Source organism: Mustelus asterias, chromosome 5 (genome assembly GCF_964213995.1).
Source record: "Mustelus asterias chromosome 5, sMusAst1.hap1.1, whole genome shotgun sequence".
Taxonomy (NCBI): domain Eukaryota; kingdom Metazoa; phylum Chordata; class Chondrichthyes; order Carcharhiniformes; family Triakidae; genus Mustelus; species Mustelus asterias.
In genome coordinates this window covers 42,018,444-42,046,403 of record NC_135805.1, presented here as the reverse complement: position 1 = coordinate 42,046,403, position 27,960 = coordinate 42,018,444, and the positions used below count along the sequence as shown (strand labels likewise).

The following is a 27,960-nucleotide window of genomic DNA, read 5'->3' as shown; positions in this document are numbered from 1 at the left end:
GGAGCAACATTTTCATGTAAGTCACATATTGTACTGGCATGGTGGCACAGTGGTTAGCACTGCTGCCTCACAGCGCCAGGGACCCACGTTCAATTCCGGCCTCGGGTCACTGGCTGTGTGGAGTTTGCACGTTCTCCCCGTGTCTGCGTGGGTTTCCTCCGGGTGCTCCGGTTTACTCCCACACTCCAAAGATGTGCGAGTTAGGTTGATTGGCCATGTTAAATTGCCCCTCGCGTCAGGAGATTAGCAGTGTATCTTGGGTTATGGGAATAGGTCAGTGCAGACTTGATGGGCCGAATGGTCTTCTTCTGCACTGTAGGAATTCTATTCTATGGTATTATACCAAAACAATTCCTTTAAGATAGTGAAAATGTTCCTGCATCTTCAAACTGAATTAATTTGTTTGACATATCTTTTTGAAAATGGAGTCCAACTGAATTAATAGTTCCTGGGAAAAGCCTTACTCTTGTTGATACTTCTCACACGTATTAAATGCCAAAATACAGCAGATGCAATGAAGCACAAATGAAACATAATCATTAGGAAATAAACAGGATGCTTGAGATGCTGAGATTGTTTGGAGGAAGTATTCAAATAACCACCACACAAAACGTCAGGTTTTAAGGCCTCCCACCTGGCAGAACCAGGGCAGCAGCTGTCCCCATACAGGAGAATGAATAATTGCCTTATTCCTACTCTGACCTCAATCTTCACTGGACTTACCACTGGCAACTGGAGCTCTTCACCAGTAAGTTTGTCTGTTTAAACTACACATTGACATTCTATGATGGCATTGGGATTTTAAAAAATTATTTTGTGGACATGGGCATCGCTGGTTGACCAGCATTTGTTGCCCATCCCTAGTTGCCCTTGGAGGGCAGCTGAGAGTCAACCACATTGCTGTGGCTTTGGAGTCACATGTAGGCCAGACCAGGTAAGGACGACAGATTTCCTTCTCTAAAGGACATTAGTGACCAGATGGTTTTTTCCGACAATCGACAATGGTTTCATGGTCATCAGTAGATTCTTAATTCCAGGTATTATTTAATGAATTCAAATTCCACCATCTGCCATGGCGGGATTTGAACCCGTGGCCCCAGAACATTAGCTGAGTTTCTGGATTAATAGTCTAGCGATAAAACCACTAGGGCATCCCCTGATTGCATTTCCCTTTGGTCAATAATGTGCTCTGCCTCCTCCTACCAATATCAGTCAAGCTGAAGAGGAGCCAAGAGGTAACTTATTCATTATTGCTGTGCTGCAGAATGAAATTCCACAGAACGGGAATTACATTCTATTGCAAGGAGATGCGAGTGGCTGAGATTCAAACCCTTTTGTGTGTCAACACTCAAATCGCCATGCATCAATGGGAACACTGACACTACAGTCACCAGCTTGTGATAAGAAATATTTATTAACACATACTTTGGAGAGTAGCCAGTTGTCAGTCAGTCTGGGAGACAAGGCGACCAAAGTGGAAAGGAATCAACCAACAAAGGAAGGACCCTACCTAGAATTCACTAACAGGCAGGGAAGTGGGGCTGGCAAATTACCTACTGATTTGAAGAACCAAGCCAGATCTTCAGTACAGGGGCTGAACTACACCTCAGCTGGACCAAAGCCATAAATCTGTAGTTGCAAGGAATAGGCCACAGAAAATTCACTACAAGCTTCCAACCTCCATTTCCTCAATGAACCAAAAGAGAAAGATCGGGCTGACAATGATTCTAGCTTCCACCTCAAAAGACGCAAATGCTGCAGTGATTTTTCTGGACTTGCATGCTACCTCTTTCGTAATCACCTTTTCTTGTAGATGTGTATATTTGTAAGTGGCTGCTGTTGCAAATACACTTTGGGTTTTTAAAACTTGAGTAAACCTGTATTGCGCCTGTTCTTGAAAGTTACAGCACTCACGGGCTTAAAACACTTCTTTAAGAAACACATCTTGTTGCAGTCAATTGAGATGTGGGAAACAAGGGGGGACCATCAAACCATCTCCCGCCTGTTCGTAACAGTCTCTATAAAGGGGAGATTGCCAACAGGTTCATAACCAACAGGTTCATAATCAGTCTGATTTAAGGTCTGCGTTGAAAACTTAGTTCATCGGCTGCCATGTTAGTTGCTGACATGTAGAGGGAACAGAACAGATCGCTTAATAATATAATGGCTTTGACAAAAACTTTTGCAATTGTGCTCCATACAGCTGAAGAGCTGCCGTTGGCTCTGCTGCTGAGCGAACACCAGTGTGTGCTGAGCAGTGGTTGCTCAGCTGAGTCTGGGGTTGGGAGAGGCAGCAAAATATTTCTGGTTTAATGCCGCTGGAGAGACTGGGGCTAAGAGAAGCCCAGGGCAGTTGTCAGACCAATAAAACTGAAGTAAACAGCAGCCTTTTTCTGCTCTATGAAGCTGGCAGCTGGGGCAAAGGAAAGCCCCGTGAGCGATGGGGTTCTGCTCAGAGTAGCTAGAGAGCTGGAATAATGCTGGTAACTAGGGAGCAGCCTCATGAATCCTGTGGGATACAGTCTTGGGATAAGAGATTGAGCAACTGGAAGGTGAAGAGTCTTAAAGTTCAAAGTCTTTAAAGTTTAAACATTTATTTATTAGTGTCACAAGTAGGCTTACATTCACACTGCAATGAGTGCTACTGTGTAAATCCCCTAGTCGCCACACTCTGGTGCCTGCTCGGGTACGCTGAGGGAGAATTTAGCATGGCCAATGCACCTAACCAGCACGTCTTTTGGACTGTGGAAGAAAACCAGAGCACCCGGAGGAAACCCGCACATTCATGGGGAGAATGTGCTGACCCTGCACAGAGAGTGACCCAAGCTGGGAATTAAACCCAGGTCCCTGGCACAGTAAGGCAGCAGTGTTAATCACTGTCCCACCGTGCCGCCATTAGGGCAGTTTGGGTTATGAGGGAAATCAGAGGCTAGAACTTTGAAATGAGGAGCTGAAATCCCACTGGAGGAAGATTGTGTCTTAAAGAATTTAAGATACCTGGTGGTTGCTGAGAAAATTTGGGGGATCTGTCTTAGTTGTGTCTCACAACACCAGGTTAAAGTCCAACAGGTTTATTTGGTAGAAAAATCCACTAGCTTTCGGAGCGTTGTTCCTTCGTCAGAAAAGTGGGAGTTCTGTTCACAAACAGGGCATATAAAGACACAAACACAATTTACAAAATAATGGTTGGAATGTGAATCTTTATAGGTAATCAAGTCTTAAAGGTACAGACAATGTGAGTGGAGAGAGTGTTAAGCAGACAAGATACCGAACTGTGCTTAACTGTGGTGAGGGGATAAGGGGGTCAGCAATGTTGTGGGGGTGGAGCAATGTCTGTGGGGGCCAGGGGGAGGCATATTCCGGCCTGGGAGCGATGTGGCAGGGCATTCTATCATTTTTTTTCTGCGCGTGCGCAGTTGGTGGCACCAATTGGAGCTGCAGGATTTTGGGCATGTTAAACCCCACCCACATGCTTGTACAGCATGATTCGGAATTGCAGATATATTTGGGAGCGCCTGAGAACAGGTCTAAACGCTGGATCTGAAACACTCCCAGTTTCAAGTCCGCCCAACACTTAGAATCCAAATGGTAAAATAGGGTCCTTGGAGTGGGGAATTGTGTCATCAAGGACATATGTGATGGGTAAATAGGTGTGGGATAGGATGTAGCCAGCAAAGTTGTGGATGAACTGAAATTTATAGCGGATGGGATGAGAGTATGCAACAACAACTTATATGTATATAGCACCTTTAATGTAATGAAACATCCCACGGTGCTTCACAGGAGCATCACAAATCTAAGTATCACATAAAGAAATATTAGGTCAGATACCAAAACCTTATTCAAAGAGGTAGGTTATAAGGAGTGTCCTAAAGGAGGAAAGCAAGTTAGAAAGTTGGAGTGGTGGAGGGAGAGTATTCCAGAACTTGGAGCTAAGCAATTGTCAATGGGAGAGCAATTAAAATTGGGAATGTGCAGAGGCCAGAATTAGAGGGTTTTGGGGTGGAGGGCATTACAGAGACAGGGAGGGACAAAATAGTGAAGGGTTTTGCTGCAACTTAAGGCATAAGCAGCAGAGCTTTGGACTACCTCAGGGTTATGAAGGTAAGAATGTGGGAGACCAGCCAGGATTGCAATAGTTGAGGCTTGATGTACAAAGATATGAATGAGAGTTTCAGTAGGTGAGCTGAGATGGGGTGAGATGGGGATGGAAATAGGTGACCTTAGTGATGGCACGAATGTGACGTTGGAAGCCTATCTTGGGGTCAAATGTGACACAAAGGCTGCAAATAGACTGGCTTAGACTGCTCCCATGGAGAGGGATGGAGTCAATAACTCGGGAACAGAATGTGGAATGGGGAGCAAAAACAATGGCTTCAGTCTTCCCAATATTTAATGAGAGGAAATTGTTTGCCCATCCAGTACTGAATGTTGGATGAGCAGTCTGACAGAATAGCAACTGTAGAGGGGTTGAGAGAGACAATGGTGAGCTAGAGCTGGGTGTCATCAGTATCCACTTGAAAACTAATGCTGTGCCTTTGACTGTTGTCACCGAGGGGCAGTATGAAGAAATAGGAGGGGAGCAAGGTTATATCCTTGCGGGAACACCAGAAGTAGTAGCAGGAGCAGGAAGAGATGCCTTGCAAATGATTCTCTGGCTAAATTTAGATTGAGAAGAATGGGGCCAGTTGAGAGCCGTCCCACTGGATGACGGTGGAGATGTATGGTCATCATGTCATCTGTGGCCACGCTTCTGGGGATTTCACTAAAATGAAGGCAGACAATTAGAAAAAATATGTAGAAATCTGCCGCCATTGTCTGTTACGTGGTATAATGTTCCTATTATTATTGATGAATGCTCCGACATACCAAGAATAATACCATAGTAGAGCTGTGAAGTACTAATGGAATGTTTGGCCTGCTCTTAGAATTGGAATCTGAGTGAGCATGCTGGGTTTGGGAACATAGCCCAGACTTAGTAGAAAAAAAACTTCAGGTCATCATACTTTTTAAAAATATCTCCATCACCTTGAAATCTTTGGATTGCAGATGTAACCTTCTCGAAGAGATCTTTAGAGTGTATATCAATATTTTTATTCTTTAGCATTATTTGACTCAACAGAAATTTAAATTGATTAAAGACCAAGTAAGGATGGCAGATTTCCTTCCCTAAAGAGTATTAATGAACAAAATGGGCTTTTATGACAATCGAGGATAGTTTTATGGCTTTCAATTCCAGATTTATCAACTCTAATTGACTGCAGTAGGTTTTGAACCTATGCCCTCAGACCGGTGGCAATAATCTCTCCCTCAATATCAACAAAATGAAGGAGATTGTCACCAACCTCAGGAAGTGTAGAGGAGAACATGCCCCTGTCTACATCAATGGGGACGAAGTAGAAAGGGTCGAGAGCTTCAAGTTTTTAGGTGTCCAGATCACCAACAACCTGTCCTGGTCCCCCCATGTCAACACTATAGTTATGAAAGCCCAGCAATGCCTCTGCTTTCTCAGAAGACTAAGGAAACTTGGCACGTCAACTACGACTCTCACCAACTTTTACAGATGCACCATAGAAAGCATTCTTTCTGGTTGTATCACAGCTTGGTATGGCTCTTGCTCTGCCCAAGACTGCAAGAAACTACAAAAGGTTGTGAAAGTAGCCCAATTCATCACAAAAACCAGCCTCCCATCCATTGACTCTTTCTCCACTTCCCACTGCCTCGGCAAAGCAGCCAGCATAATTACGGACCCCACATACCCCGGACATTCTCTCTTTCACCTTCTTCCTTCGGGAAAAAGGTACAAAAGTCTGAGGTCACATACCAACTGAGTCAAGAGCAGCTTCTTCCCTGCTGTCATCAGACTTTTGAATGGACCTACCTTACATTAAGTTGACCTTTCTCTAAACCTTAGCTATCACTGTAACACTACATTCTGCACTCTCTCATTTCCTTCTCTATGAATGGTATGCTTTGTCTGTATAGCGCGCAAAAAACAATACTTTTCACTGTATGCTAATACATGTGTCAATAATAAATAAAATAATAAATCAAATGCACGTTCTCTCCGTGTCTGCATAGGTTTCCTCCGGGTGCTCTGGTTTCCTAGTCCAAAGGTGTGCGGGCTAGGTTGATTAGCCATGCTCAATTGCCCCTTAGTGTCAGGTAGATAAGCAGGGTAAATACGTGGGGTTACGTGGATAGAGCCTGGGTGGGATTTTTGTAGGTGCAGACTCGATGGGCTGAATGGCCTCTTTCTGCACTGTAGGGATTCTATGGAAAAATAAATAAATCAAATCAAATCACATTAATGATTTGGATGAGAATATAGGAGGCATGGTTAGTAAGTTTGCAGATAACACCAAGATTGGTGGCATAGTGGACAGTGAAGAAAATTATCTCCAATTGCAACGGGATCTTGATCAATTGGGCCAGTGGGCTGATGAATGGCAGATGGAGTTTAATTTAGACAAATGCGAGATGATGCATTTTGGTAGGTTGAACCAGGGCAGGACTTATTCAGCTAATGGTAGGGTGTCGGGGGGAGTTACAGAACAAAAAGATCTAGGGGCACATGTTCATAACTCCTTGAAAATTGAGTCACAGGTGGACAGAGTGGTGAAGAAGGCATTCGGCACGCTTGGTTTCATCGGTCAGAACATTGAATACAGGAGTTGGGATGTTTTGTTCAAGTTGTACAAGACATTGGTAAGGCCACACTTGGAATACTGTGTACAGTTCTGGTCACCCTATTATAGAAAGGATATTATTAAACTAGAAAGAGTGCAGAAAAGATTTACTAGGATGTTACCGGGACTTGATGGTTTGAGTTATAAGGAGAGGCTGAATAGACTGGGACTTTTTTCTCTGGAGCGTAGGAGGCTGAGGGGTGATCTTATAGAGATCTACAAAATAATGAGGGGCATAGATCAGCTAGATAGTCAATATCTTTTCCCAAAGGTAGGGGAGTCTAAAACTAGAGGGCATAGGTTTAAGGTAAGAGGGGAGAGATACAAAAGTGTCCAGAGGGGCAATTTTTTCACACAGAGGGTGGTGAGTGTCTGGAACAAGCTGCCAGAGGTAGTAGTAGAGGCGGGTACAATTTTGTCTTTTAAAAAGCATTTAGACAGTTACATGGGTAAGATGGGTGTAGAAGGATATGGGCCAAATGCGGGCAATTGGGATTAGCTTAGGGGTTTAACAAAAAGGGCGGCATGGACAAGTTGGGCCGAAGGGCCTGTTGCCATCCTGTAAACCTCTATGACTCTATGACTCTATGAAATCAAATGAGGGAAAGTGGTGGTGCAGTCATTCAAAAGCCCATGCTAACATTTTGGGGCCATGGATTTTAATCCCACCATGGCAACTGGTGGATTGTAAATTCAACTAATAAATGCGGAACATTAAGCTAGTCACAGTTATTGGTGACCATGAAAGATATCACATATAGTTGCAAAAACAGATCTGGTTCATAGAATCCCAACAGTGCAGAAAGAGGCCATCGAGTCTGCACGGGTAACAATCCCACCCAGGCCCTTTCACCGTAACCCCACATATTTATGCTGTATGATGGAGAGCTTCAATTGAATGTCTTATCCATACAGGCTGAATCACATAGGTTCTGGGTGATTCTAAAGTTGATTCCGAAGTCAAGTGGGCAACTTACTATTGATGCTGGTGTTGCTGTATCTTTATTTCCTGAGACTACATACCAACAAAAGCTGAAACATCTTCCTTTGAGACCAGATAATGTGATTTTAAGGACATACACGGAAGAGATCGTACCATTAAAAGCTGACATTATGATCAACGTGAGTGGACAAACAGCAGAGTTGCCTCCCTATGTGGTCCATGGTAATTGCTATGAAGTTGCATATATAAGGTTAAAAAATGTGGTGTTTGTCAAATGTAAATATTGAAAAGAAATGCTAAAACCAAAAGAAGAAATCATATCGCATTGTCTCTTTAAAAAGCATGTGTCTTTCTGAGGATTTTAAACTGCAGCAGCAGGTTTGCAACATTTGTATCCAAAGCAGCAGCCAGTGTTCCAACACAGCAAAACAGGCTTTTAAATTGAACCAATGAGTTTAAAGCAAGCACGCAGAGACACAGGACCAATGGAATTCAAATGTGAGGTTTTTTGACAGCCTCAAGCCACTGAATTGTTGCCCATCTCTGATTACTTTTGAGAAGGTGATGGGTGAGCCATCATTTGGAACTGCTGTAGACCATCTGGTGTAGATACATCTGCGTTGTTGTCAACAAAGAGTTCCAGGATTTTGACCCAGCAACATTGAAAGAACGGTAGAATAGTTTCAAGTTGTGATGGTTTGCGGCTTGGAGGGAAACTTGCAGGTGGTGTTGTTCCCATGCATATGCTGTCCTTGTCCTTCCAAGTGTATGGGGTTATGGGTTTGGAAGGTGTTGATGAAGGAGCTTTGGTGAGTTGCTGCAGTGCATCTTGTAGATGGTGACACTGCTGCTACTATGCATTGGTGCTGGAGGGGGTGGCTGTTTAAGTTAATGGATGGAGTGCCAATCAAGCGGGTTTCTTTGTTCTTGCTGGTGTCAAGCTTCTTGAATGTTGTTGGAGCTGCACCCATCTAGGCAAGTGGAGAGTATTCCATCATACTCCTGACTTGTGCCTTGTACATAGTCAACAGGCTTTGGGAAGTCAGGAGGTGAGTTATTCGCTGCTGGATCCCCAACCAATGACTTAATATATTAAGAAATAGACTGTCAGTGCACTCTATTATAATATAACTAAAAATTTGTTCTGTATCATTTTAAGACCATATTCATTTATTTACAATTATTTACTCAGGTGGTGGATTATAAATCAACTTTCAGATGTATTAATCAAAGTGCACCAGATTACCATGTGCTTAGGTTTGAAAAGTGTAATGTTGTATATATTGTTCACTTGAAGGCTTTTGATAAGTTCCCTCATAGGGGGTTAGTGGGCAAAATTAAAGCACATGGTATAGGCGGTAATGTATTGGTATGGATTGAGAATTGGTTGGCAGACAGGAAACAGAGAGTGGGAATAAATGGGTCTTTTTTCGAGTGGTGGGCAGTGATTGGTGGGGTAACGCAGGGATCAGTGTTTGGGCTCCAACTGTTCACGATATATATAAATGACCTGGATGAGGGAACCAAATGTAACATTTCCAAGTTTGCTGATGACACAAAACTGTGTGGATTTGTGAGTTGTGAGGAGGATGCCGGGTTTGATTCCAGCCTTGGGCGACTATCTGTGTGGAGTTTACACAATCTCTCTGTGTCTGCATGGGTTTCCTTCAGCTCCCACATTTCAGAGATGTGCAGGTTAGGTGGATTGGCCATGCAAAATTGTCCCTTAGTGTCCTAAAGTGTGTAGATTAGGAGATTAGTGGGGTAAATGCATGGGGTTACAGGGATAAGGTGGGAGGGGTGAGCAGGACTGGGATAGATGCTCTGTCAGAGAGTCAGTGCAGACTTGATGAGCCAAATAGCTTTCTTCTGCACTGTAGGGATTCTATGATTCAAGGTGATTTAGACAAGTTAAATGAGTGGGAAAACACATGGCAGATGCAGTACAACGTGGTTAAATATGCAAACAATTAGGAGGGCAAATGGTCGCTGGCCTTCATTGCAAGAGAATGTGTGTTCAGAAGTAGAGATATCTTATTGCAATTATACAGGACCTGGGTGAGGCTACACCTGGAATATTGCGTGCAGTCTCCCTACCTAAGAAAGGATATACTTGCCATTGAGGGAGTGTGGCTGATGTCACTTGTATGATACAGTGGTGGGGTGGGACTGTTCAATGAGGGAGAGATTGGTTTGACTGGGCCTGTATTCACTGGAGTTTGGAAGGATGAGAGGAGTTGTGATTGAAACATATAAAACTCTAACAGGGCTACACAGACTACATGCACGGAGGATGTTTTCCCTGGTTGTGGAAACTAGAACCAGAGGACACAGTTAGACCCTTTAGGACTGAGATGAGGAAAGATTTCTTTACTCAAAGGGTATTGAAACTATGAAATTCTCTACCATAGCAGGATGTGGAGGATAAGTCACTGAATGTATTCAAGAAAAAGGTAGATATGGGGAGAAAGTGGAAATATGACATTGAGATAGAGGATCAGTCATTATCATATTGCATGGCAGAGCAGGCTTGAAGGGCCGAATGGCCTACTCCTGCTCCAGTTTCTGTGAAGCTATACAGAATTATACCACCAGAGGGAGTCTGCAAACAGAAGCAGAGTGCGACGGGGATGTTTTCATGAAGCAGCCATGTTGCTCGTGCACTTTTCATTCTGTTCTGTCTCTGGCTGTTTCTAGACCCAAGAAACTTACATTGATGAGGATGATGATGCAAAATATGAATCTTTTTGAAGGGTGTACCTACTCTCTGCAGCACTTTAGGCTGCGGACTTAGAGGGACGCTCAGTCTATTTCAATAGTACACAAGCTCAGATCAAACAATCAGGAAAGCTTTACAGACAAGTTTCATCACTGTTGCAGATGAAAATAATGTCCACTTACCACCTTCTGCAGCACATTTGGAGCCAACATCCATTTTCTTACATTGGGAGAAGTGGCCACGCTGTTTCACAGGGGCCTTGGTAGGTTCCACCATCGCAGAGGACAGAGGAAAAAGGCATTACATTTCCACGATGACAGTGAAGAATTAAAATATTTACACCTGAGCAAATTGACTGTGACTGTGCTACAGACTATGAGTCTGCTACAATGTCCTATTTTGCACCCAAGAAAAACACAAAACAATCATCTTCAAAGGGACAGATGTCAGTGAGACAATTGACCAATGTTGCACATGCCCAGGGCAACTGGCAGCCAAACTTCAGTGAAACTGAACAGGCCAAAAGGGAAGTAAAAACACAAATTATCAAAGTTTTTCTCTCCCACCAACTGTGCCAGAAAACACCTCGGACAGAAAGCTGTCACACCCAGAAGGAAAAGCCAGTTCGGACCAGCATTCTTATTCCCCCATTGAATTGTTCTTTCCTTCTGGGCCGTTGCTAGAGCCATAGACCACTATCATTTTCCGAGTCTGGAGTTGTGGAAGTTGAAGCTGCAAAAAGCTACACTCCAAGTTCAACTCCTGCGAACAGTGTTCATTGCTCCCGTGCCAGGAAACCACCTGCAAAGCAACAGCAGCAGTCTCACAAACAGTGTTGTGACTTGTCCAAGCAATGTTTCCGTTGTGGTGGTGCTCACCCAAACCGGACGGGGTGTCCTGCTAATGGCAAACGGTGTAAACCTTGAGGAATACTGCCCCCCCCCCCAACCACTTTCTTGTGTTTGTTGCTCGTCAGTGAAACCAAAAACCAGTACCATAAATAGGGGGTCACGCATGCATACCGCAGCAAAAAGGGAGAGTGAATGTGGCCAAAGTAGAGGCAGATGGCAATGAATATATCTTTATGTTCTTTTTCAAACATGGCACCAACCTCGTGTGATGCTGACCATCTGCTGCTTGAATGTAGATGCTCTCATAAATATGTCTGTCAGAGACAAAACATTCAAGATACTTCAGGATTGCCCCATTGTCTGCAAACCAGGGAGTATGAAAATTATCCCTTCCAACAGTGAAACGCCAGTCAAGTTCAAACCAGAATGAACGCTGTAATTTATGTCATATTTGGAAAATGTGTTACGCATATCCAATTCCAGACAGCAACAATCTGCACATGATTGTTGTTAAATATGGAATTCCTTCACATACCAAAGAAATTCTTGAATTGTATGCTTTTAGATTAAATGGTCTGTGAATATCAGAATCACTGGTGCGAGGCTCCTCCATGTTGTATCCTTGTAACATCTTGGATGATCGATTACTCAGCAATCTTCTGCACTGCTCTTTTGTGACAATAAGAACACAGCCTTCTTAAACTGATGTGATTCAGGAGTGTGGTTACCTTCACATCACCACTATTCCACTTTAAGCATTACTGACTGATTGCTTATTCTATACGATTTTGTGTTGTTGGTTGCTGAAATTGTTTCTCCCTTCGCGGCTGCTTTGGCAGTTTTGGTGCCACGGCTGGCTGCAGGTTCCTGCCCTAACTGGTGAATGGTGCCATTTTGTGCGCTCTGCAACTCTTGTGCACCTTTATAAACACTTCCCATGGCCAGTGCTATCTCCATTGCTCGTTTAAAACTTATGTCAACCTCTGCAAGCAATCTGTGCTGAATAGCATCGTTGTTCACGCCACAGCCTAACCTATCCCACAACATGTCATTTAGTGTGGTTCCAAAATCACAATACTCTCAGAATTGCTTCAGTTTAGCAATGTAAAACAGCAATGTGAAACAGCAATGTTTCAGATACGTGGATAATTGGAACACATTCTGGGGAAGGTGGGACCTGTACAAACAGGACGGGGTGCACCTGAACCAGAGGGGCACCAATATCCTGGGAGGGAAATTTGATACGGCTCTTCAGGGGGGTTTAAACTAATTTGTCAGGGGAGTGGGAAAAGGAGTTGTAGTCCAGAAGTCAGTGTTGAGGGTGGTGAGGTATTGGGGAAGGTATCAAGGTCAAGGGTGGGTACCGGTAGACAGGAAGGTGGGTTGAAGTGTGTCTACTTCAATGCAAGGAGCATCCGGAACAAGGTAGATGAACTTGGGGCGTGGATTGGTATTTGGGACTACGATGTTGTGACCATTACGGAGACGTGGGTAGAACAAGGACAGGAATGATTGTTGGACGTTCCGGGGTCTAGATGTTTCAGTAAGTGTAGGGAAGCTGGTAAAAGAGGTGGAGGTGTAGCATTGTTAATCAAGGATAGTTTAACGGCTGCGGAAAGGCACTTCGAGGGGGATCTGCTGAAGTTAGAAATAGGAAAGGAGCGGTCACGTTGTTAGGAGTTTACTATAGGCCCCCAAATAGTAATACAGATGTGGAGGAAGAAATTGCTAAGCAGATTATGAATATGTGTGGGGGTCACAGGGTAGTTGTCATGGGGGACTTTAACTTTCCAAATATTGATTGGAACCTTTGTAGGTCAAATAGTTCGGATGGGGCAGTTTTTGTGCAGTGTGTGCAGGAGGATTTCCTGCCACAATATGTGGATAGGCCGACAAGAGGTGAGGCCACATTGGATTTGGTACTGGGAAATGAACCGGGCCAAGTGTTAGATTTGGTTGTGGGAGAGCACTTTGGAGATAGTGACCACAATTTGGTGTCTTTTGTTATTGCAATGGAGAGGGATAGGGCCGTACGGCAGGGCAAGGTTTACAATTGGGGGAGAGGTAATTATGATGCGATTAGGCAAGAATTATGGGGCATAAGATGGGAACAGAAACTGTCAGGGAAAGGCACGAATGAAAAGTGGAACTTTTTCAAGGAACAAATACTGGCTGTCCTTGATAGGTATGTCCCTGTCAGGCAGGGAGGAAATGGCCAAGTGAGGGAACCATGGTTTACGAAAGAGGTGGAATGTCTTGTGAAAAGGAAGAGGGAAGCTTATGTAGGGATGAGGAAACAAGGTTCAGATGGCTCGATTGAGGTTTACAAGTTAGCAAGGAATGAGCTGAAAAAGGGGCTTAGGAGAGCTAGGAGGGGACATGAGAAGTCCTTGGCGGGTCGGATCAAGGAAAACCCCAAGGCTTTTTACTCTTATGTGAGGAATAAAAGAATGACCAGGGTGAGGTTAGGGCCGGCAAGGACAGTAGTGGGAACTTGAGTATGGAGTCAGTAGAGATAGGCGAGGTGATGAATGAATACTTTTCTTCAGTGTTCACCAAGGAGAGGGGCCATGTTTTTGAGGAAGAGAAGGTGTTACAGGCTAATAGGCTGGAGGAAATAGATGTTCGGAGGGAGGATGTACTGGCAGTTTTGAATAAACTCAAGGTCGATAAGTCCCCTGGGCCTGATGAAATATATCCTAGGATTCTTTGGGAGGCAAGGGATGAGATTGCAGAGCCTTTGGCTTTGATCTTTGGGTCCTCACTGTCCACGGGGATGGTGCCAGAGGACTGGAGAGTGGCGAATGTTGTTCCTCTGTTTAAGAAAGGGAATAGAAATGACCCTGGTAATTATAGACCGGTTAGTCTTACTTCGGTGGTTGGTAAATTGATGGAAAAGGTCCTTAGGGATGGGATTTACCATTTAGTAAGATGCGGATTAATCCGGGATAGTCAGCACGGATTCGTGAAGGGCAAGTCGTGCCTCACAAATTTGATAGAATTTTTTGAGGAGGTAACTAAGTGTGTTGATGAAGGTAGGGCAGTTGATGTCATATACATGGATTTTAGTCAGGCGTTTGATAAGGTCCCCCATGGTCGGCTTATGATGAAAGTAAGGAGGTGTGGGATAGAGGGAAAGTTGGCCGATTGGATAGGTAACTGGCTATCTATCTGGCCCTGTTTGAGAACAGAGACCACTCCATCTGACGAAGGAGCATTGCTCCGAAAGCTTATGGTATTTGCTACCAAATAAACCTGTTGGACTTTAACCTGGTGTTGTGAGACTTCTTACTGTGCTTACCCCAGTCCAACGCCGGCATCTCCACATCATATCTGATCGAAGACAGAGGGTGGTGGTGGATGGAAAATTTTCGGACTGGAGGCAGGTTGCTAGCGGAGTGCCACAGGGATCAGTGCTTGGTCCTCTGCTCTTTGTGATTTTTATTAATGACTTAGAGGAGGGGGCTGAAGGGTGGATCAGTAAATTTGCTGATGACACCAAGATTGGTGGAGTAGTGGATGAGGTGGAGGGCTGTTGTAGGCTGCAAAGAGACATAGATAGGATGCAAAGCTGGGCTGAAAATGGCAAATGGAGTTTAACCCTGATAAATGTGAGGTGATTCATTTTGGTAGGACAAATTTAAATGTGGATTACAGGGTCAAAGGTAGGGTTCTGAAGACTGTGGAGGAACAGAGAGATCTTGGGGTCCATATCCACAGATCTCTAAAGGTTGCCACTTAAGTGGATAGAGCTGTGAAGAAGGCCTATAGGGTGTTAGCTTTTATTGACAGGGGGTTGGAGTTTAAGAGCCGTGGGGTTATGCTGCAACTGTACAGGACCTTGGTGAGACCACATTTGGAATATTGTGTGCAGTTCTGGTCACCTCACTATAAGAAGGATGTGGAAGCACTGGAAAGAGTGCAGAGGAGATTTACCAGGATGCTGCCTGGTTTGGAGGGTAGGTCTTATGAGGAAAGGTTGAGGGAGCTAGGGCTGTCCTCTCTGGAGCGGAGGAGGCTGAGGGGAGACTTAATAGAGGTTTATAAAACGATGAAGGGGATAGATAGAGTGAACGTTCAAAGACTATTTCCTCGGGTGGATGGAGCTATTACAAGGGGGCATAACTATAGGGTTCATGGTGGGAGATATGGGAAGGATATCAAAGGTAGGTTCTTTACGCAGAGAGTGGTTGGGGTGTGGAATGGACTGCCTGCAGTGACAGTGGAGTCAGACACTTTAGGAACATTTAAGCGGTTATTGGATAGGCACATGGAGCACACCAGGATGATAGGGAGTGGGATAGCTTGATCTTGGTTTCAGATAAAGCTCGGCATAACATCGTGGGCTGAAGGGCCTGTTCTGTGCTGTACTGTTCTATGTTCTATGTAAGCCATGATTGATTTGCATGGAGCTCTTGCCCTCAAAGTAAATTTGAATCTCTGGAGTTTGACTGATGGTTGAGGTTGCAATTGAGCATTCACTTAAATCCATAAGCTGACTAAATGATTTGGAGTCGGGCGTGCTTGGGGCTGTAAGATTGGAAATAAGCTTAAAGATCTGAGTCCTACAATCACTTAGGAGAATTACTTTCTGTTTTTCCTCTTCCCCTATTTCATTTGCTTGGAAAGTAATACCAACGCACTCGATGCATTGTGTCCAGTCTTCTGTGGAAGTGCCAAATATGTCTATTCGCCCAAGGAGAGGCATTTTGGTGAGTACATTTTTTTAGACTTCGATTAAAACAGGATGCTCACGGGTGTTGGCCCAGAGGCAGCGTAAGGATAATCCTATCCTTGTCGCCAGATGTAAAGATGTAATTTCATAGACTTCAATACTCAACACAAAAGGAATTTACTAATAAGAATTGTACAGCAGTCCCATGGCTGTAGCTAGCTCCCAAAATGTCTCTGCCTAGGAGCTTCTTTCATCATGGGGTGATTCCATACTCTGATCCCCGATTGGTCACACAGGCCATGTGACCCTTACACCGCGGTGTTGCCCTTAAAGGGAGAGTCACAACAACCGTCAAATCATTTTACTTTTCCTTTCTCTTTTCCTGCTTAGAACATAGAACATAGAACAGTACAGCACAGAACAGGCCCTTCGGCCCACGATGTTGTGCCGAGCTTTATCTGAAACCAAGATCAAGCTATCCCACTCCCTATCATCCTGGTGTGCTCCATGTGCCTATCCAATAACTGCTTAAATGTTCTTAAAGTGTCTGACTCCACTATCACTGCAGGCAGTCCATTCCACACCCCAACCACTCTCTGCGTAAAGAACCTACCTCTGATATCCTTCCTGTATCTCCCACCACGAACCCTATAGTTATGCCCCCTTGTAATAGCTCCATCCACCCGAGGAAATAGTCTTTGAACGTTCACTCTATCTATCCCCTTCATCATTTTATAAACCTCTATTAAGTCTCCCCTCAGCCTCCTCCGCTCCAGAGAGAACAGCCCTAGCTCCCTCAACCTTTCCTCATAAGACCTACCCTCCAAACCAGGCAGCATCCTGGTAAATCTCCTCTGCACTCTTTCCAGTGCTTCCACATCCTTCTTATAGTGAGGTGACCAGAACTGCACACAATATTCCAAATGTGGTCTCACCAAGGTCCTGTACAGTTGCAGCATAACCCCACGGCTCTTAAACTCCAACCCCCTGTTAATAAAAGCTAACACACTATAGGCCTTCTTCACAGCTCTATCCACTTGAGTGGCAACCTTTAGAGATCTGTGGATATGAACCCCAAGATCTCTCTGTTCCTCCACAGTCTTCAGAACCCTACCTTTGACCCTGTAATCCACTTTTACGCCTCGGGAGCCTGTTAGTGCCTCCATTTTGATTCAATTTCCATGGCATATAAAATACGAAGCAAATACATTTTATTTTAATTTTTTGGGGGGAATAACTAATTACAGGGACATTTGACTTGACCATCTGCAGTAATATCAGTGGAAGTTAGGGAAATGGTGCAAACGACCAAATGGTGACTTTTCTGGGACGCCATCGTTCTCCTGCTGAAGAACAGCTGGATATCAAATGAAGCCCCGAGAAATTGAGGGCTATTGGCTGGAACTTTACCATCCAGCCTGCCACGGGAATCAGAGCTGGCGAGGGGCGGAGCATGGGATGGTCCATTGACCTAGGGGTGGGATTTTACAGTTTCGGGATGAGTGAGGCCCTAACATCCCACCCAATGTCTTTGTGAAGAAACATTGTGGCTGAGAGAAGGAGAAAGCCATGCAACCTGAGGATGTGTTCCACTATGCAATTTTTGTCATCATTTTGTGCATTATGAAAAGAAGTGAGCCAAATACTTCTGAATAAAATCCATTTGGCTGGGCACCTTTTCAAATTGGTTGTCAAGTTTTGAATGCTAGCAAATGTTGTTTCAAGAGAAATGACAAAAATCCTGAGGAGAAGCAGGCATCTGAGCGAGTTTTCCTTTGACATTAACATGTCTTTTTTTTATATGTTTTGATAAATACCCATGTCAGAGTTGGAGCTGGGGTTAAGGTCATGGAGAACAAGTCTAATTGGAACCCTTAGAATAATGGACATTAGATATTTGAAATTACATTGATTTATTAGTTCCTGTGAAGCAAATCTTTGCCCAGCTAACCAATAAGCTCAAATCCTGCTTTCACTCAGATTTATGGGCAAAATCAGAACCATTTTGTGCCTGACTAAAGAAAAAGGAACCTTGAAAGATTGCGGACGGACATACACACAGACAAGATGGACAAGGACACCCTTGAGTGCCTCTACAATCCTTTCACTGCTATGGTTTGTCAGCCATCTCAGGTGAACAGGGCCCTCAAATCTCAATCCCTCCTTCCTGAACACATGGACTGTGTGCAGCACCCTGGGTGGCACAGTGGTCAGCACTGCTGCCTTGCAGCATTAGGGACCCGGGTTCAATTCTGGCCTTGGGTGACTGTGTGGAGTTCTCCCCATGTCTGCGTGGGTTTCCCCCTAGTGCTCCTGTTTCCTCCCACAGTCCATTGATGTGTGAATTAGGTTGATTGGCCATGTTTAGATTTGATTTGATTTATTATTGTCACATATATTAGCATACAGTGAAAAGTATTGTTTCTTGCGTGCTATACAGACAAAGCATACCGTTCATAGAGAAGGAAATGAGAGAGTGCAGAATGTAGTGTTACAGTCATAGCTAGAGTGTAGAGGAAGATCAACTTAATGCAAGGTAAGTCCATTCAAAAGTCTGACAGCAGCAGGGAAGAAGCTGTTCTTGAGTCGGTTGGTCCGTGACCTCAGACTTTTGTATCTTTTTCCCGACGGAAGAAGGTGGAATAGAGACTGTCCGGGGTGTTATCTCATTCCATTGGATGAACCTCAGCCATGATGCATAACGACAGATCCTACCGATATAAGCAGAATTCTTCTAGAATTTTTGCACCGACAACAATCCCGCCTGGACCCCATCCCCATAACCCCATGTATTTACCCTAGTTAGTTCCCCTGACACTGAGGGGGTCTTTAATTATGCTGGCTGCTTTGCCGAGGCAGTGGGAAGTGTAGAAAGAGTCAATGGATGGGAGGCTGGTTTGTGTGATGGATTGGGCTACATTCATGATCTTTTGTAGTTCCTTGCGGTCTTGGGCAGAGCAGGAGCCATACCAAGCTGTGATACAACCAAAAAGAATGCTTTCTAAGGCACATCTGTAAAAGTTGATGAGAGTCGTAGCGGACATATCAAATTTTCTTAGTCTTCTGAGAAAGTAGAGGCATTGTTGGGCTTTCTTAACTACAGTGTCAGCATAGGGGGACCAGGACAGGTTGTTGGTGATCTGGACACCTAAGAACTTGAAGCTCTCGACCCTTTCTACTTCATCCCCATTGATGTAGACAGGGGCATGTTCTCCTTTACACTTCCTGAAGTCGATGACAATCTCCTTCGTTTTGTTGGCATTGAGGGAGAGATTATTGTTGCTGTACCGGTTCACCAGATTCTCTATCTCATTCCTGTACTCCGTCTCATCATTGTTTGAGATGTTAAATTGCCCCTCAGTGTCAGGGGAACTAACTAGGGTAAATACATGGGGTTATGGGGATGGGGTCCAGGCGGGATTGTTGTCGGTGCAAAAATTCTAGAAGAATTCTGCTTATATCGGTAGGATCTGTCGTTATGCATCATGGCTGAGGTTCATCCAATGGAATGAGATAACAAATTTATCTCATTCAACTGGAGGTGCGTTAAGACCATTTTGATAACTGGGTGTGAGCCAGTTATTGCCATTTAGTATGGGCTTGTCCAAACTTTTATCTTGGGGCCACATTTTCACTTCCTTCTCACTCAAGGGGTCGATGAACAAATTTCAGAAAGCCAACTTTGGGCACATCAAACGTGAATTTCAAAATGAATTTGAGTTATAAGGAAACAAAACAACTTGCTGAGCGAAAAAAGCAATGCCAAAGTATTAAATTCATCATTTTAAAAAGAGTAACTGATAAAGATGACCATTAGGGTTTGAGAGGGGCAGAGTCTGTTTTTCTAGCTCACTCCCAATCTCTTGGATGCTCACTCACTCACCCACTGTGTGAGTGGGCCTGATTGTGTGGGGAACCCTGAGACTGTGGGTGAGCCACACACACTCACTCTCTCGCCCACACTCACGCACTGGCACACACTCACTCTTTCTCCCACACTCACTGGGGGCGATTCCCCCAAAAAGGTTCTAAGTGCTGAATTTGTGGGAAAACTGGTGTAAATCATGATTGTTTTTTCAATGGGAGTTCAGACTGGAATCTCCCCCACTCTGTGCAATGCAGAGGTCACATGAATGTTATTAAAAGCTCAGGGGGTGGGGCCTATTCGCGCTGGAGTTTGACCGTTCCGGAACTCTGCACATGCGCAGTGGCCCCCGACCTGTCAGTCTCCCCGTTTGCTGGCCAGCTCGATCACTGGCCAGCCCGGAACCCCCGCAGTGCTGCCCCTCCAGCTCCCCCCCAACACCCTCCCCAGGGCCTGATCGCGGCCCCCACAACAATTTCCGGGCCAGCCCTGACCCACCTCATCCCGGACTGCCCCGATCTCCAGCCCCCACTCCCCCAAAGCAGTGACGATCCCCCCCACCCACCCCACCCCAGTAGACCCCCCCCCCAACGGGAGGCAGACCCCCCCCAACAGGTGGCAGACACCCCCCAACAGGAGGCAGATCCCTCCCCGGCAGACTACCCTATCCCCCAGCTGGCCTCCCTCCTGCCCCAAATGATCCCAATAGCAGAGTGGCAGCAGGACTCCCCCACCCCTACCGATCGCCCCTGAGCCCCACCTCCTAGGCTCTGCCCCCTAGGTCCCGCCCCCTTGGCACTGCCCGATGCCTGGTGTGCAGTGCCAAGGTGCTCCCTAGGCATGGGCACTTTGCCCCTTGGGCAGGGTCATGGAGCACAGGCTGGGGTCTACAGCGGGGTCTCCGGCTAGTTCCCCGAAAATGGGGAGCTACACTAAACCCTGCCGGAGTGAAATTGTAGTGGCGAGGTGGGAGATGTTATCGGGCCCAGAGAGTTCAGTCCCGGGCCTGACAATGACATTCAAATCACATTTAAATAATATTTAATTTACTTCCCTGCTGTTTCATGCCGGTTTCCAACATGGTCCCGACCGCGCCGGATACCCGGCGTTGGGAGATGCACGTACGTCGGGAACGCATGTGCGAATCCCGCAAATCGGCTCACAGTGATTCTCCCGGCCCGATGCGCTAACAAATTAGCACGTTGCGATGGAAAAATTGCCCCACTATCTCACAATCACTCTCTCTACCGCACTCACTCTCTTTCTCACACTCACTCACCCGCACACTCACTATCTCCCGCACTCACTCTCTCTCCCATATCCATTCTCCCACCCTCACTCACTCACTCTCTCACACTCACTCTCTCTCCCACACTCATCCTCTCACACTCACTCTCCCACCCTCGCTGTCTCTCCCACCTCCACTCACTCTCCCTCACTCACCCTTCCACTCTCCTAAAGCTCTGGGCAGCGAATCTTGTCATTCTCACCACGCGTCACCACCAATGCACCATCCCATCCAGCCTTATCCAGCCCAGGAATGAAACTTTCCCGGCCTGGCACAGAGTGAGTTTCTCCTGATCGGGCACGGGATGCCCTCTTTTCTGAGGGGTTGGTGGTACTCCCCTGGACCCTTGGGGTCCAGACGCCATGTCCCTGCTTATAATTAGCAACACCAAAGCCCACCCTGTGATGTTCTTGCTGGGGGTGGGGGGTGGGGTAGGGGCAGGTGCATGATGGAGTTGAATGGGCTTAATTATCGGGTTGCCACCTGCTGTAAGCGGGAACCTGATCAGGGTTGGCTGCACAGGTTGCGTGAATTCCGATTGTCTTGACACCTGTCAGGTATCCCAATTTTGGGCTGACGCCCCATTCTGCGGGGCATCGGGATTCCTGTTGGTCATCTCACATAGAATCCCTACAATGCAGGAGGAGGCCATTTGGTCCATCGAGTCTACACCAACCACAATCCCCCCATGCCCTACTCCTGCAACCCCACATATTTACTCTGCTAATCCCCCTGATGCATCCCCCTGGTCAATTTAGCATGGCCAATTAACCTACTCCGCACATCTTTGGACTGTGGGAGTAAACCGGAACACCCGGAGGAAACCCACGCAACTACGGGGAGAACGTGCAAACTCCACACAGACAGACAGTGACCCAAGCCAGGAATCGAACCTGGATCCCTGGTGTTGTGAGGCAATAGTGCTAACCACTGTGCTACCGTGCCGCCTGTTACCCTGAATATCTTTAGTTGGAATGGAGAAGGACAGCCATCAGCACGTGGGGAGGCTTTTTGCACAGGAATTGACTTCCCAGAGACATGCCCAGATGTGAGTTAGCCCATCTGTACAGAAGACACTAAAGAACATCAGCTGACCCCTTGATGTCCATCTTGTCAAGGTACATTGGTGATATTTCATGCTGCTTTTGTAAAAGTAAAATGTTCATCTTCTTCATATGTTCAAGGGCAAATGACATGGGCATAATCGTGGTAAGACACTGTAAAAATGCTAGTTTTTCCAAATTGAATTTATTGTTTTATATTTCCAAACCCTGAGTCAAGTATGAATATTTAATTAACATATCACGTGCAACAGGACACAAGATGAGCTCATCCCAAATTGCATTCAAGTTGTTTAATTACAAAATTATAATTGAATTTGTGCATTCTGAAGAGTAAATTGTGGGGGATGGGGGAAGGGTTGGCAGGCAAATTCTGGCCACATGACACATAAGTAGTCCTGTGCCAGCTGTTACCAGCTGTGAGTCTCAACAGGCTTCCTACACCATCCATTCTACCTATCAGGTTACCGCCATAGATGGCCATGCCAATCCGTATCCTCTTTTAGGTCAACAATTAGTGTCAGCAAATATCTTAGACGACAGGCTGGAATTAACACACATCTGATACTCATTCAAAACAAGGTGGCTTTATTTAAACCAGATTAGTGGGAGGAACACACAAGCTTACCCTTAGAACTCAAGAATCGGAAATAGGTTCCATAATAAAGATTAGTTTCATATTTTCAATTAGTAAATTACCATAGCCATTAGCTACGTCAGGAGGAGCTACTGAAAGACTTTGATTTCAAAAATAGTGCCTTTCACTTAACGACTCTCTGTTGGAATTTGCGGAAAACAATTCTTGAGCTTTTCTTGGTCTAGACAGTGCAAAACTATTGTAACTATTGTAAGCCATATACATTTGTATTACACCCTCAATCAAAAAAGATTTTGAAACTGTAGGTTGCCAAGCAACTGGAAATCATAGTATGAATCAAAAGAGTTAAAATAATATAACAGGAATGGATGGCTACAGCTATAGTTGTAAAGGCTTTCAAGAGATATCAAACAGATAGACCATCTGACTAGTATTTATGGTCCTGATGTCTGTTTCGTCCATACTTTGGATGATCCAATGCTGTACAAATTCGAAATATGAATGTTTGACCTAGAGCTACATACATAGAGATATGCGAATTAGGAGCACGAGTAGGCCATTTGACCCCTCAATCCACTTCTGTCCTTTGATAATATCAAATGTGGTCACCACTCTACTTTCCTGCCTACCCCCCTATACCTTTGACTCCCTTGTTAATCAAGACTCTATCTAACTCTGCCTTAAAAATATTCAACAACTCTGCCACCACTGCTCTCTGAGGAAGAGAATTCCACAGACTGACCCTCTCAGAGAAGGTTCAGAAAATTCTCCTCATCTCAGTCTTAAATGGGACATTCCTGTGTCCCCAAGTTCTAACCTCTCCCACAAGGGAAAACATCCTCTCAGAGTCCATCCTGTCAAGTCCTCTAGGATCTTATATGTTCTTATAAAACTCTCATTCTTCAAAGATTCAATGGATATAGGCCCAACTTGCCCAACTTTTCCTCATAAGGTAACCCCTTCATCCCAGGAATCACTCAAGTGAACCTTTTTCTGAACTGCTTCAATGCTATTATATCCTTTCTCAAGTAAGGAGACTAAAACTGTACAAGTACTCTAGACATGGCATTATAAACACTCTGTACAACGGTTACAAAACGTCCCTACTTTTATACTTGCTTCCCCTTGCAATAAATGCCAACATTCCATTTGCTTTCATCACTTGCTGTACATGCACACCAACCTTTTGTGATTTATGTACCAGGACATCCAAATCTTTCTGTACTGCAAAGTTCTGCAATCTCTCTCCATTTACATAAAATATTGCTTTGCTATTCTTCCTTCCAAAGTGAAAAAGTTCACATTACACTATACTCCATATGCCAATCTTTCATCCACTCACTATGTATCACTTTGCAGACTCTGTGGGCAGCATTTTCCGGCCGCTCTCGCCCCAAGACCAGAAAATCCCGCCCGGGGTCCCTTTGCATGGCCTGTGCCCTGCTCACTACAATTCCCATGGCGGGTGGCAAGGGAAAGTTCCGTCCTGTATTTCCTTCTTCACAGCAAATTTAGCTACCATACATTCCAATCCATCATCCAAGTCATTGGTATAGATTGTAAATACTTGAAGCCCCAGCACTGATCCCTGTAGCACTCCAATAGTTACAACCTACGAACCTGAAAAACACCCATTTATCTTTACTTTCAGTTTCCTTTTAGCTAACCCATTCTCTATCAGTACTACCATCAGTACTATTGCCAGTGGCATGGTGGCACAATGGTTAGCACTGCTGCCTCACAGCGCCAGGGACCCTGGTTTGATTCCAACTTGGGTCACTGCCTGTGTGGAGTTTGCACGTTCTCCCCGTGTCTGCGTGGGTTTCCTCCGGGTGCGCTGGCTTCCTCACAGATGTGCGGGTTAGGTTGACTGGCCATGTTAAATTGACCCTTAGTGTCAGGGGGACTAGCAGGGTAAATACGTGGGGTATGGGGATGGCGGCTGGATAGGTTGTTGTCGGTGTAGACTCGATGGGCTGAATGGCCTCTTTCTGCACTGTAGGGATTCCATGGGATTCTATAATATGTTGGCCACGATTTTCTGGTCTTGCCAAGCCTGGCGTAAATCGTGCCAATCCTGGAAAATTGAGTGCGGGCCTAAATACAGGTTTTGTGCCTGGTGCCAAATTGTTTGCACTGGTCCCCGTCCCTTTCTGCTGGCGCAAACCGGACCTCGCCTGGAAAGGGTGCGAGACTGATTAGCATGAGCGTGACTGGATTTCAATCCCATTAGCAAGTCCCCCCCATGATCGTCCCCCCCACTCCCAGAATGTTCCCACCTCTCCGGTGGGACGTCACATGGGCGCGAATCAAAATTGGCCCCTTGGAGTGTGGTCCAAGTGCCACAATTGCGAGGGTGAGCAAGGAGATGAGTATCGCTTGGCACCAACCTCAAGGGTGCAAAAAGGCATGACAGCCGCTGCCATGGTGTGGGGTGGGGGTCCTTCATGGATGCAGGGGGTTGGGGGGCACTTGGGCTTATAATTGCTTGGTTTCTGACTCCCTTCTTTTTTGATTGGAGGAGTCATATTCATTACTTCCAAATCTCCAGAATGAAGTGAATCTTGGAAAATTGATTTGAGGTATGATTTGTAAGTTCCAGTATTTAACTTGTGTGAGGAAATCAAGTGTACTTTTGTAGAAAGTTGTGACTAATGTGTTAAGAATTTCTCTGTGTGTAGTGGCACAGTAAATATGCTGGATGAATTTCTCCATATCCCTAATAGCATAATCACTTTATGAAAGAATGTGCAGATGATGCATGTTAAGACAGCAGAGGATTCTCAATTACTACAAACAGATCCGGAAGTCTTGAGTGAATGGGCCTGTGCAGTGCAAATGATGTTCAAAGTGTAGGGTCATGTATGTGAAAAGATCTAAAGTCATTATCAAACCTTACAGTGCACAGAATGAAAATAGTGATCAAAGATAAGAGTGTTGGGATATTTTGTGCGTCACACTCTAAAGGTTCATTAGCAAAGCCATGAAGCTATAATTGTGTGGAATTCACTACCACCGAATGCAGTTGAGGCCAAATCGTTGTCTGATTTCAAGAAGAAATTAGAGATAGCTCTTGGGGCTGAAGGGATCAAGGGATATGGGGGGAAGGGGCGATCAGGATATTGAATTCGACGATCAGCCATGATCAAGGTGGATGGTGGAGCAGGCTTGAAGAGCCGAATGGCCTACTCCTGCTTCTAGTTTTTATGTTTCTATGTAATTAAATCAAATAGGGTTCTCAGTTGTTGTTTTCATGGTACAATTCACTATAAAACAAAGCCAGGTCACAGTTAGAAAACTGCGTCCAGTTTTGGTCTCTGTACATGGAAGTGGTTACTGTGAGTTAGGCATGGTTGCAGAGCAAGGCTACACAATTAAAATGAAACACCATGCCTACCCAGATAGGCTTGGAGAACTGAGTTTGGCTGCGTTAGAAAATTGTAGGTTCTGGGAAATTTAATTGAGATTTCTAAAATAATGAAATGGCTAGATTGTGTATCAAATATTTGAACTGGAAAGTTTAGGGATGACTGAGAGAAAGGAGAGGAGACAATTCAATTGGACATTGGGCGGTCCTTCATTTTCCAGAAAATATTTGAGTGGAGAATAGGTTGCTGGCTCATGTGGTGAACGTTTATTTGCTACTTTCCTTCCAGAGAAATCTGGAACAGTTTCTGACTGGAAGGAAAATTACCTTTTACAATAGTTAGATGTCACATAATATTAATCAGGGCCTATGTGGTCTCCTGGACTAGTTTCAATCACCTGAAGGGATTGGAAAGGAATTTTCCATGGCTCCAGCAGCTGTGGAGTATGTATATTGTGATAGAATCGTAGAATCCCTACAGTGCAGAAGGAGGCCATTCGGCCCATCGAGTCTGCAACAACCACAATCTCACCCACACCCTGTAATCCCACATATTTACCCTGCTAATCCCCCTGACACTAGGGTCAATTTTGCATGGCCAATCAACCTAACCTGCACATCTTTGGACTGTGGGAGGAAACCGGAGCACCCGGAAGAAGCCCAGGCAGACACGGGGAGAATGTACAAACTCCACACAGACAGTGACCCGAGGCCAGGATTGAACCCGGCTGTGAGGCAGCAGTGCTAACCACTGTGCCATGGTGTACTAGGCATTACAACTCTCTGGGGAAGGTGAAATGGATAAGTCGATCTATTACTGTCTGTCATTAGTGTATGTTCATAAATATAGTTTCCCATTCCTTATATAATCCTACTGAATTTACACTTTCCATGTTCTCTATGGCTTTAATATGCCTCTGTAATAGGCTGTCCAAACTATGCTTAGAACTCTAACTGTACCAACTAATGCATACTGTGTATGCATTCATGATTACTTTTATACCTTATGCTCCTGTTTCCAAAACGCAAAATTCTGTTGGCTAATATTTTTGTTCACAGGATGTGGGCATCGATGGCTAGGACAGCATATATTCTCCATTCCTGAGGGCAATTAAGAGTCAACCACATTGCTGTGGGTCTGGAGTCACATGTAGGCAACATCAGGTAAGGACGGCAGATTGACTTCCCTAAAGGACATTAGTGAACCAGATGGGTTTTTTACGACAATCGTTTTATGGTCATCAGTAGATTTTTAATTCCAGATTTCTTTTTATTGAATTCAACTTCCACCATCTGCCAAGGTGGAATTTGAATCCGGGTTCCCAGAGCACTACCCTGAGTCTCTGGATTAGTAGTTCAGCGACAATATCACTACGCCACCAACGCTTCACCTAAGTGTGCCTTCAGATTTAAATGTAACATTGTCGCTGTGGGACTGAAGAGCAATATTTCCTCAAAGCTGCTCAGCAACCCAAAAGTCCCTATGCAGCCGCCTTCCCCTTTAAATTATTGGGGCAAATTTTCCTATTCCACCCGCCACTGGAATCATAGCGTATGAGGGGGAGGCCACGGAAAGATTCGTTGACCTTGAGTGGGATTTTCTGGTTTCGGGTGAGTGTGGCTGGAAAACCTCGCCCGTTGTGTGTGCAGGGTGGCCACGGAAAGAAACTTTAAAAAACACTTAAAGAATCATAGAATCACTGCAGTGTAGAAGGAGGTCATTTGGCCCATCGAGTTTGCACCGACAACAACCCCACCCAGGCCCTATTCCCGAAACGCCACACATTTAGCCTGCTAGTCCCTCTAACATACACTTCCCCGGGATACTAAGGTGCAATTTAGCATGGCCAATCAACCTAACCTGCACATCTTTGGGCTGTGAGAGGAAACTGAAGCACCCGGAG

At 45.1% G+C, this 27,960-nt stretch overlaps 1 long non-coding RNA gene across 1 annotated transcript in view; it reads left to right on the top strand.

Annotated features, from left to right (window-relative positions):
• LOC144493486 (uncharacterized) overlaps positions 1-27,960 on the top strand; it is a 154,872-nt gene that overhangs the window by 6,342 nt on the left and 120,570 nt on the right. Inside the window, exons 2-3 of the long non-coding RNA XR_013497754.1 lie at positions 15,832-15,914; positions 27,116-27,220. This is a non-coding gene — a long non-coding RNA (uncharacterized LOC144493486). The remainder of the gene's footprint in view (positions 1-15,831; positions 15,915-27,115; positions 27,221-27,960) is intronic.